Here is an 11,959-nt window from a genome sequence, read left to right on the forward strand (position 1 = left end):
AAATGTAGCCCCTCTGCCTTCATTTGTGGTTGAACGCTGTCATAATCACTCCATCTTTATTCTGATCAAATTCAAATTTTGGCTTTTTTTTGAGGGGGGAGATGGAGAGGTTTTGAACTGAGGAGTGATATGATTGGAGCTGTATCTGCAAAAGCTCACTTTGTGGTCTCTAGAGGAGATGATAGAAGGGCAAGGGTGGAAGGAGGGAGGACACTTGGGAGACACTCCGAGGACTGAGGGCTGATGGTATCTGGGACCAAAGTGTAAGAATAAACTAGAATCTATATATATTTTTGAAGATAAAATGAAAAGGATGAAATGAGTTGGCTATGGGATAAGGAGCCAAAGATAGCTCGATTAGACGCTCTCTCTGGGGACAGGAAGGGAGAGATGGTGCATCTTCTGAGCATGAGTTCTGGACCATCCACATGAGGATAAGATCCGTCAATACCAGCTCCTCTCCACAGAGGAGAAGGTGAAAATCTTCTTTTGCAAACCTTCCCCCTATCCTATTGGAATTTTCCTAAACCCTGAGGTAGAGAATTGCAAGGTTATAATGATTCAAGCTGGTCATGGTTCTTCCTTCTTGACTTTCTCTTTCACCTGTCTCCGGCATTGTATAGTCTCATAATGGTCACGCTTTTGATTTGATTCTTATTATTAATTTTCCCTTTATAAGTTATATTTTCCATATTGTATTAAACATCTTTTGAGGTATCTTTCCAGGCCATGGGCCCCTTCTTCTGAAAATCGTTTCCCCCAATCTCGGCTGAGGGTCTTGTGTGTCATGTAATTCTTTATAGACATCCTGCATAATCCTTAACAAAAAAGTAACTACTCCTTATTTAAAAAAAAAAAAAAAAGATTATATTTGACAGAGAGAGACAGTGTGTGTGTGTGTGCACGAGCAGAGGGACAAGCAGACTCCCAGCTGATGGAGGAGGAGTCCAAGGAGAGGCTTGATCCCAGGACCCTGAGACTAGGAACTGAGCCCAAGTCTGACTCTTAACTGACTAAGCCACCCACACACCCCTCTACCCCCTAATTTATCAATCGAGAAACCTGGATTTTCCTATGGAAGGTTAGCCAGTCGGTGGGTAAACTTCATACTAATACAAGAGGATTGCCTTCACGTTCGTAACTAGTTAGCTAGCTGGACAGACACGTAGATATACATATATATGAAGGTGTGCAGATACATATGTGTAAGGTCGTGTATGCCGCACGTATTTGAGCAGGACCCACCAGTCCACCTTACTGGGTGCTTGACACAGTGAGGGGAACTCCCCTGAAACTGATGTAGGCACTAACAGGAATTCATTGGCTTCTGTAGCCGAAGCATCCAGGGCAGCCTCGCTCCAGGAAGGGCTGCATTCGGGCACTCAACCACATAACCGGGGATCTGTACCTCTCAGGCAGGCTCTCCTGACCTCACAAGCCCCAGCAGTCCCCAGCTTACATCCCACTGGCTGGAAACGGGTGAAAAGAGAGCCAAGTCCAGCGATAGGGTCTCACGGGGATGACTGGGTTCGTCTTCCTGACCCTGCTCCCGGCTCCAAGACCTCTTGGCTCTACAGAATGGGAGTGGAAAGGGGATAGTTTTCTGATAGGAAATTACCAGAAGAAGGGAGATGGAAGCCCGGCTGCCCATCACCAGGTGTCCTCGCTCAGATTTCGCCTCCGTTCCTGCTCCCTTGGGCTCTGTCGGTAGTGGACAAGCATCTCCCTCCGGGGCCTGGGTTACCAAGTGCCCACTGCATTCCCAACTCGAGACAGAAAGTGCCTTTTTGAAAGTGAAACAATGAGGTTGTTTCTTATGGAGCTTTAAAAAAAAAAAAAAAAAAAACTCCCTCCCCCACTCCCCGCTTGAATTTAATCTTTTATATTTCCATCAGAAATAATTTCTAGTGTTCTTTCATCTGCAAATAAGAGCTGATGTTGTCTTTGTCTGCATGTATTATTTATCATTCAATTCGTGGTGTGTCTTTGTCGATCAGCCTGTGGGTGTCTGTGCCTGAATTTAAATGAGAATTTATCTGTGTGGTCAAAGAAATCGTTTGGGACATCGTCCCCCAGAAGAGGCGGCGAAGGCAGCAGCGGCTTGGCCTTGCGCTGGGCTGGGAGCAGGAAGCTGCATGGAATAGCCAGGTCCCCGGGGGGCAGGGAGCCCCCCTCCAGCTCCGAGATCACCAGGCAGGTGTGCGTCCCGGAGCACTGATGGCATCTCCGGGGTCACACGTGGCCTCAGTGCAGCCCAGTGAGGAGTTTCTGGATTACCCGACGGCGGGCATGCGGGGCGTACGGTTAGCTTGCATCTTACCACCGAGGAGAACTCACCGCCCATTCTCTTGCTTTACAGGTGAAAATTTCCCCCAAAAGGGAGAACTGCAAGGAAAAGGAGCTGAAAAATATCACTCACTAATTCCCTTCCACGCTTCAGTGGTTAGGAGTTTTCAGAGTTGTTGGTAGGAACCAGAGGCACTATTTGCACCAAAAAAAAAAAAAAAAAAGCTTCCTGGAGAGTGGTCAGCTTCTGAAAATAATAGTTCAGCCCCCATCCGAGGGCTTCTATCCCCGTGGAGACAGGCTCGAGTGACAAACACCGCGGGGACCTGTGCTCACTCCGCGAGGCGTGGCTTTGTGCCGCTGGGTCCTGGCCGGAGCCGTCCTGGGGCAGCAGCGGGCGGCCCAGGCCCTTGGGCTGCAGGCTCGGTGCGGACGGCCCAGGCCTCTCCCTGGGAGGTCCTGGGTGCAGCCCTCCTCCTCTGATGCACCTTTTTATTAAAAGACCAGATGCTTTCCGAAAGCATCGTGAGTTGGAAATTTTCCTTTAGCGTCGTCGAAGAGAAAATTTGGGGCAAAACTCCACAAAGGGGTCTCAGTTTCTTGCCTGCCACCTCCCCCACCCATCGCCCTTCCCCTACGTCCCCTACTAGTGACCGGGTGAATGGAATGAAGGCCGCCACCAGCCACCCTGGGGCACACGCGCCATGTCATCCCGGCCTCTGTGGCCGGACAACCTGGAAGGACGTTGGGCACCGACAATTCCCTTTGTGAGTCTCAAGAGCGCGTCCCGCAGCGGGCAGTCCCAGGAGGGCCGGGCTGTGCCCTGACGCGGGGGCGGCGGGCCTTCCCTTACTGCCGCTGGGTCCCTTCCTCCCCTCCCTGCACCCCTCTGCCTTCCCCTCGCTCCCCTCACGGAGCATCCCTCTGGCCCCTCACTTCACAGTGACTTGCGTCCCTTCTTGATGGGGAGCGTCCACCCTGCAAATCTCCCACCCTAGAAGCATCACCGGTTTCCCCATGACTCACTTCCTGCTGGGCCAGCTGAGTATTTTCTTCAGGGGACCCCCCCCCCCCGCATTTAAATTGCTTGTGATCATCTCTCCTTCTGGGGACACAGCTCACGGCCTTCTCTTGGCCTCCCAGACACACTTTTCTTGGATACGAGGCGGTGAGCCACCTGGACCCCCAGCAGGTGTCACGGAGCTGGGGCTGGCAGGGAAGGGTGCAGGCCCAGGGCCAGATGTCGGCCTTGGGGCGGGGGCCTGGCCAGCGGCGCCCGGTCTTCCTGGGCAAATCCCTTCTCTCTGTGCCTCCATTTGCTCCTCTCTCGAGTGGGGACAATAGGGTCGTTGTGAAAATGAGGGGTTAAGGGTTAACTTCTGGAGAGCACTCAGGGCGGTGCTGGGCCTGGGTAAACTGCGCATTAAGCACAGCTGTTATTACAGGTGCTAAGACCGTGCCTAAGATCCTTGACGTGTTCTCTGGGAGCCAAGTACTGCGCTGCGGGTTTCATAAGGGCTCTGGCATCGAATCCACGCAAAGCCCTGTGGGTGCGTCCTCTGGCTACTGTGGACTTTGTAGATGAAGAAACTTGTTCCGCAGCGACCCTCGGTTACCCAATAGCAGAGACAAAGTACTAACCTGCTTCTGCCCTGCTGGAGCACATGCACTTCATCACTAGGCCAGGTAGGTGTATGAGTTCTAGCATTTGGGGTTTTGGGGGTTTTTTGATACTGGGAAAGGTTGGGTGGGAAAAAGCAACCTTTCCAGAGAGTGATTTTTATCTTAGTAGTAAGACCTCATTTGGATTTGAAAACAAACAAACAAACAAACAAAAAACCCGCATTCCCATTCCATAATTATTAGATCTATGCAGATCACTTCAACTAATAAAGATCTGAGGGGATCCTCCCCGTGAACGTCTTGGTGTGCACACACACCTCTCGGATTCCCAGGAGATGCCACACAGCCCGGGGAAAGCTTGGCCCATTGCAGAGACGGATCCGAAGCCACATGAAGGAAGAGGAGTTGGTATGGGTGCCTTGAACGGGTGCTTCTCCTCCCTGAAAACCCCAGCCGTCCGTGCTAATAAAATCAGTTTGACTGTCACTTTGGAGGAAACTGAAAATAATTGATCCCAGAATACAAATTGCTTAAAAAAAAAAAAAAAAAAAGGATTTTATTTATTTGAGAGAGAGAGCACAAGCAGTGGGGAGGGACACAGGGAGAGGGAGAAGCAGGGAGCCCGATGATGCCAACGCCAGGGCTCCATCCCAAGACCCTGGGTCATGACCTGAGCCGAGGGCAGAAGCTTAACCAACTGAGCCCCCCCAGGCGCCCCCAGAATACAAATTCTGCTGAGAGCCAGCAGGAGCGGGAGCAGCGTGCGGCTCTCCAGGGGGAGAGGCCGGGCAGCTGGGGTTACTTGAGGGCAGCAGACCCCTGAGGCTGCCCGGGAGCATCTCAGCGACGAAGACTGCGGTCCGAAGCTCTGCTGAGGATAACCGTTGTTTTTCAGCTTTGCTTAGTCCTGGGCCTGGGTAGCCCGGGAAGGTTCTGGGAGCCGACAGCTACTGTCCTCGTGCACCAAATCTCTGCTACACACGCACCATCCCGTCTTTGGGGGTGTTCAGTACTATCCTTGTGTTAAAGGTCACCCGTTAAAAGAACGGCTGGGCTAATTAAAAAAAAAAAAATCCTGCTGGGCACATGAGCTGTGTGGAAGGAAGTGGAGGCCGCCCTGTTCTTTGCCTCCTTGGCACCGTATCCTGGCAGCTAGCCGACCCCCGGTTCCTCGGATAAACTCCGAGGGCCGCCCCGGCCAGAAGTGAGTACCGGTGCACGTACAGGGAGCCATCCCCACCCCACACCTTCTCCGCGTCTGCGGCTCCTCCTCCGTCCACAAAGGCAGCCTTTCCTTTGCTTTTCCTAACGGGCCCTCGCCGAGGACATTGGCCGTGGCCAAAGCATTTTTCAGATGCCCAGCAATGGAGCAGGTGCGCTTCTGGACCCCCGACTTCTTGTCCCTTCTCCCCGCCCCCCACTTCTGCATATGTCCGCTATTCGTGTGAGAACGGTGTGAGCTGAGCCCCCTTTTTCCCGACTGTAAAGTGAGTCTAACAGAAGCAGCTCCGCTCGGGGCTTCCGCGGGGATGGAGTGATACACGCAGGGCCCCGTGCACTGCTGGCCGGAGGCCCCGAGGAGCTTCAGCCGCCATCACCCCCTGGCCTTGTGTCCTCTTACGTGTCCCAGTTAGGAAAGGTACGTCCCTTACAGCATCTTCTAGAAGCTCACGGGACCCCCCGATGATTTTCTTGAACAGCTCGTACTCAGGCCTCTTTTCATTAGCCTTACAGCAATGCCTCACACTTCCTCAAACCTAGAGTTAAAATCGGGCCCCAGCTATTGCCCCCAGTTTCAGGAGGCGTAGATAAGCTTCTCCGAGAGACTTGGAGACTTGCCTCGTTCGAGGTTAATTAGCTCTGCATCTGCAGGGTGTGTGCACGGGGCTGCCTTGCTCCCACCAACTTAGAAACCTTGTATGAGCAGCTCTTGCAGCGCTTAGGGGCGTGCGGGGCACTGCCCAGCGCGTCTCTAAGGGTTTGGGTATCTCTGCTTGTGCCGGGGCTCGGGCTCCCATGTGGTCCCTCTGTCCGCAGCCATCCGTCAAGGGTTTCAAATTCGGGGACCCGCCGTCAGTGGGGGGGGGTTTCAGAGTGTAGACAGCCTTAGCGATAACAAGTACAAGGACTGTTTTGGACAAAAGTCAGGTTGAGTCTTTGCATCCATCATCCTTGGCTCCTCGGATCCCAGCTAGGACAGTTCCAGGGGCCATTCCTCTCCGCCGTTCTCCAAGTGAGGGCAGGCCAAGGGATTCTTGTGGGCACTGCCTTCCGGGCGGACAAAACCTTGAGAAGTTGTCAGTGTGGGCTCTCTCCACTTCCTCCTTCCTATTCTTTTCCAGGACCTCTCGCATCACCTTCTGTCCCCACCTCTATATCCGACCACTCTTGCTGAGAGCGACGGGGACCTGCAGGTGGCCGAGCCCAGCGCTCGAAGAGCTTGTTCTCCTGGACCCATCGGTGCACTTGACGCAGCCCACCATTCAGAAACGCTCTTTGCTTGCCTCTCAGAAGCCTCTCGGTCTTCCTCTGGCTCCTCCAGCTGCTCCTCAGTGCCCTTAGCTGATTTCTCCCAATATCCGGACCTCTGAACACAGGCCCAGGTGTTTGGACATCTTTCTTATGTCCACGCCCTCCCTGGGTGGTCCAGGCTCACGACAGTAAATACGACCCATTTGCTGACGGTGCTGAGGACCCGAACACTCCTACATCCAGTGCCTGTCTCTTCCCGGGGCCCCCAAGTGCATCAGGAATTGCCTGGGGACCACCTCCGCCAGCGGTTTGGGGAACGGCCCTCCAGAGCACACCTAGTCCCTGCCACCTGTTACGTGACCTTAAATGGGGAAGGGGACTTGGAAGCTGTGATTGTGTCCAGGATGGGGAGAGTGTGTCGAGACGGGGGGATGACCCCGGTTACCTGGGCGGGCCCTAAACGCAATGGCCTGCAGCTTCACAGGAGGGTCACACAGGGAGATCGGCCACGCAGAAGCGGAGAAGACAGCGTGACGGTGGAGGCAGAGCTGAAGGTGAGGCAGCCACAGGCTAGGGGGTGCCCCAGCCTCGGGGAGCCGGGAGAGGCAGGGGACCGATTCTCCCTGAAGCCCCCCGGAAAGGACACGGCCCTTCTGACACCTTGATCTTGGCCCATGAAAACCGATTTGGGGCTTCTGGCCTCTAGAACCTCGGGAAGGACGTCTCGGTTGTTTGAAGCCACCTAGTTAGTGGCAGGTTGTCACGGCAGCCGCAGGAAACACTGACACCATATCCCCTGGGCGCCTGCAAACCTACCCGCCCGGACCACACGCCTGGGATTCCGGGCACACCCGCTCTCCTCGCAGCTCTCCTTGTCCCAGAAAAGTGACAAGTCTGCACTTCCCGGTGCTGGGCCCCGAACCCTGGAATCGTCCGCAAGGCCTCTCTTGACCTCACGTTTCGCCTCCCGCCTGGTGCATCCTGCTTGCTCCAGCTACTGGGGATCCCGGTCACCGGCCCTACTGTCCTGGGTCACCGTCCCCGTCGGGACCACTGCAGACTCCCCTCATGGCCTCCTGCGGGGGGACCGGGCCGTGGTCATGGCTCCCCAGCTGGTCACCGTCCCAGGGAGGCCCCCCGCTCATCCGGGTGAGGCGGCTCTCCCGGGGACCCCCGACCCGCACCTCCCTGCTCTCATTCGCACTAGCAGCTGTAACTACCGCACGGACCATCCATTTTACTTGTTGACTGTGTCTGTCATCTTTTTCCCTCACCAGAACATAAATTCCAGGAGGAAACAGATCTATTATTATTTTTTTTCCGTTTTATCCAGCGCCCCAAACACCGTGACCTATCCCCAGGCCAAAAACAGCACCTAACTCCTAGTACGTGCTCAATAAACAGTTGTCAAATGACTGATTGAAGGAATCGCCTAGTGGTCCTTAGGCCAGAGGAATCGAGAGAGACCCACGATCCTTTCCTGAAGAGACTGTGTCACCCGCACATGCTTTCCCTGGGGTTCTTCAACGACCTACAGCTCAGAGGACTTTCATTAAGCGAAGGATCCATTGTTTAACACAAAAAGAGAATGATAATTCCTGAATTTTCTTTGGCCTCAGCCACTCCCCCATTTGCTGTTTCCATTCTTCATTCTCACGTATTTCATTTCTCTTAAAGTTCTCCTGCTCTTCTGAGTTTCCAGGGCTGCATAAATTACAGGAAAGCCAAGAAATATTCAACAGAAACTGATAAAAATCCAAGATCATTTTGCTTTTTTTTTTTTTTAATGTAGTTATTCATGAGAGACACAGAGAGGCAGAGACACAGGCAGAGGGAGAAGCAGGCTCCATGCAGGATCTGATCCGGGACCCGATCCCAGGACCCCAAGATTACGACCTAAGCTGAAGGCAGACGCTCAACCGCGTCCCGATCATTTTGTTTTTTTGTTTTTGTTTTGTTTTTTTTTGATAGTCAGAGAGAGAGAGAGAGAGAGAGAGAGAGGCAAAGACATAGGCAAGGGAGAAGCAGGCTCCATGCACCGGGAGCCTGATGTGGGATTCGATCCTGGGTCTCCAGGATTGCGCCCTGGGCCAAAGGCAGGCGCCAAACCACTGCGCCACCCAGGGATCCCTCATTTTGCTTTTTAATGGTTCAGTATTAGAAACAATAAAATACTAAAACATTCTTCCCTGCAAGGTCACCTCTGGCCATGTGAGACCCTTAGCTCTGCACCCTGCATGGGGAAGGTGCTCAAGCCAGCGTCTAGTGAATAAAAGTAATTGCAAAAAGCACCCCGGCACCCATCATTCTCTCAATGAACTCTTGAGTCCTCTTTTGTATCCACGCTCTACACAGAAGCTAAATTATGAAATGTCACAGCCCAGCAATGAGTTGTAGATTGGGACTTACTACGCCAGAACTTAGGACATCTACTCCCATCACCGCTGCATGGAAAAAGAGGAGCGTTTGAGCATTAGACGACTTCATTGGCCTTCTGTGCCAGGTACCATTTCTAAGCACCCTACAAATATCAACTAATTTAATCTTCATAACAACTCCATGAGCTAGGGACCATTACTAACCTCATTTTTTAAGATGGAACCGAGACATAAAGATTGATTTGCAAAGGCCACTGTGTTAGGATTCCCAGGGCTGCTGTAACAGAATATACTACAAACTGGGTGGCTCACGTAACAGAAATTTATTGTCTCACAGTCCGGGAGGCCAGATGTCTGAGATCAGGTGGCATCAGGGTCATGCTCGCTATCAAGACACTAGGGAAGGATCTGTTCCAGGCCTCTCTTCCAGCGTCTGGTAGCGCCTTGGCTTGTGGCAGTGGAACGCCATTCTTCACAAGGGAGTCTCCCTATGTGTGTGCGTGTGTGTGTGTCTGTGTCCAAATTTCCCCTTTTTATAAGGACACCCATCATTCTGGATAATGAGCCCACCCTACTCTAGTGTGACCTGAATTGAACTTAACTAATTGCATCTGCCAACAGCCCTGTTTCCAAAGAAGGTCACATCCTGAGGTACTAAGGAGTTAGGACTTCCACACGGGGATCTGAGAAGGGCACATAGTCAGCGTCTGTCGGTGAGTAAGTGCAGAGCCAGGACTTGAACCCAGTTCTGTGCTGTTGACAGTGCAATGTGCTATGCCCTCTACATGGAGGGAGTAAAGGAAACGTGGAGGTGGTGGTGCAGGGAGCGGCACTAAATGCTTGACTATGGTACTTGCATTTATTGCCATCATACGATGCTCAGGGTACTTGGTCTCACTGCCTTCATGGGGGAAAAAATAGAACTGGGCCAGATGTTTCATAATTTTAGTGGATTCTATGTGCGATGGACTGTTGTAGTTTTGACAGTTTTGCTGGTTCTCCTCAGAGATTTTAGAATGTGACAATGGGACGTCACTGAATAAAGGATGGTGGTGGGTAGGCATGGTTCCCCCTACCCTGGGACTGGCCTGAAACCTAATGACTTATTTTTGCACTAGTTAATCAGCAAATAATTACTGAGCTCTCCGATTCTGCTGGGGCCGTGTGCTGGGCACGGGAATGACCTGTGACCGTGGCAGACATGAGGCCCGCCCATGGGCAATTACGATGGGTGCTGTGGAGTGGGGCTGGGCAGGCCGTGGAGGGCTGAGATCTAAACCCATGCAAGGAAGGCAGTGGTGAAGAGGCAGCTTTTACACTGAGGAACACCAAGTATAAGTATGAAAAGGTCTGAATATATTTTCATACATAAAACAAAAAACAGGACTGAGGATACACGTGTACGGGATTTAGATTGCTTTCCTATTACCCGGCGACGAGGAGAACCGAGAGGGGGTAGAGTGAGGACAAGCCAAAAGGCTCCTTTTCTGTGCCCCTTCATTGTGATTTTTTAATGTGATGCCTTTCGTTCCCTTCCCCCCACCCAACCGGCATGAGAGCTGGGGTCCAGATCGAGCCCGAAAACTGGTCACTGGACAGTTAACAGTTGCACAGGTAGTGTTGGGAGTCTCGTTTCTGCTCAAGGAAGGCTCCATTTTTATCTTGGTCCCAAATACTGGAAATGGCTCTTTCCAACACACTCTTCCCTTCCTCCATTATCCTAAAGGGCACAGTGGCCCAGAGCCCTGGTGGGCCCAGAGGTGCACCCAGGACAGCTCTACGCAGAGAGAGAGAGAGAGAGAGAGAGAGAGAGAGAGAGAGAGAGTGTGTGTGTGTGTGTGTGTGTGTGTGAAGCCAGTCCTCAAGGGGCAGGGGAAGACCCGGCTGGCAGCCAGCCTGGAGCAGGTGTGTGGGACCTAAGAAGCAGCCAAGTGGCCTGGCAAGAGGCCAAAACAGGCACCAAGCTTCAGAGGAGACACAGTCCAGACAGGGCGACACAGGAGAAGAGATATCTGAACACGTCAGAACACAAACCAACAAAGTGGTTTTCACTAGTTCTTGAATGACAGAGGTGGGCCTGGGTCTCAGACCCCAAGGCGTACGGTCACCTGACGTTCTGAGCTTAGAGATTGCTAAGTGAGCTGTCCGGCCACGGCCATCTAGCTCCCATTCTGATCGGTCGGTCTGTCTTTTCCCAGCAAACGCGTTTGGTCCGTTCCTAAAGCCCGTGATTTCGGAAACCTCTCAGGGATCACTTCTGAGGGTTGTCTGGGTGGAGTGGATCCTACTTACTAGCTCAAATCTATGCAGTGGCCAGAGCAGGAAATGTCAGCAAGCCACGTGCCCTCCAGAACGGAGCTCAGACAAGGCTTGTTTCAGTCTGGGTCTCTTAAACCTTACACCCTTATTCCACAGGAGGGACTGGCTTGATTTGTACTTCCCACAGTGCCAAGTATTGTGCGTGGTAGGCATCCAATAAATATGAATATATAGGAGATATGCATTGAATTAAACTACGGGTTCTGACATCATCAGTAAATCCTGCACATTTTGGGATGCTGTCCAGCTTTCATAGGACCACCAAGACCTGTGGATCCCCCTCCGACCTGCTAACCACATCCTGCTGTGCATACGTGCTTGCAACTAGAGTGCTTGTACAGCAGTCGACTCTACCAAAGCCTCAAGTTATAAAAGATTGTCCACGACGGTGTTGGGTGATTGCCTCTGGAGGAGCGGGAGCACGGCTACTACTGTTGGTTCATCAGGACTGAACTGACGTGGTCCTTACCCAATGTGGGAGAGGGTGATTCCAAATGCTCCTCTCATAGAAAAATCTCCAACCTGTCTTTAAGTAGATTCTCTCGGGACGCCTGGGGGACTCAGGGTTTGAGTGTCTGCCCTCGGCTCAGGGCCCCTGCGATCGAGCCCTGTATTGGGCTCCCTACGTGGACGCTGCTTCTCCCTGTGCCTGTGTCTCTGCCTCTCTGTCCCTCTCTGTCTCTTGTGAATAAATAAATAAAATCTTAACAATAAATAAACAGGTTCTCTCACCTTGAGAGGCAAGATATTTGATTTAGAGAGTAAATAACTGCAGTTAAAGGACACAGCCATTGGTCAAGGTGTGGATTTTAATTCTTCCTGAAAGGGTCAGAGGACTGCCACCCTCCTGGGGGGGGGCTTTTAGCGTCATGGTGAGTCTG

The sequence above is a fragment of the Canis lupus genome, chromosome 12 (genome assembly GCF_011100685.1).
Source record: "Canis lupus familiaris isolate Mischka breed German Shepherd chromosome 12, alternate assembly UU_Cfam_GSD_1.0, whole genome shotgun sequence".
Classification (NCBI taxonomy): Eukaryota; Metazoa; Chordata; class Mammalia; order Carnivora; family Canidae; genus Canis; species Canis lupus.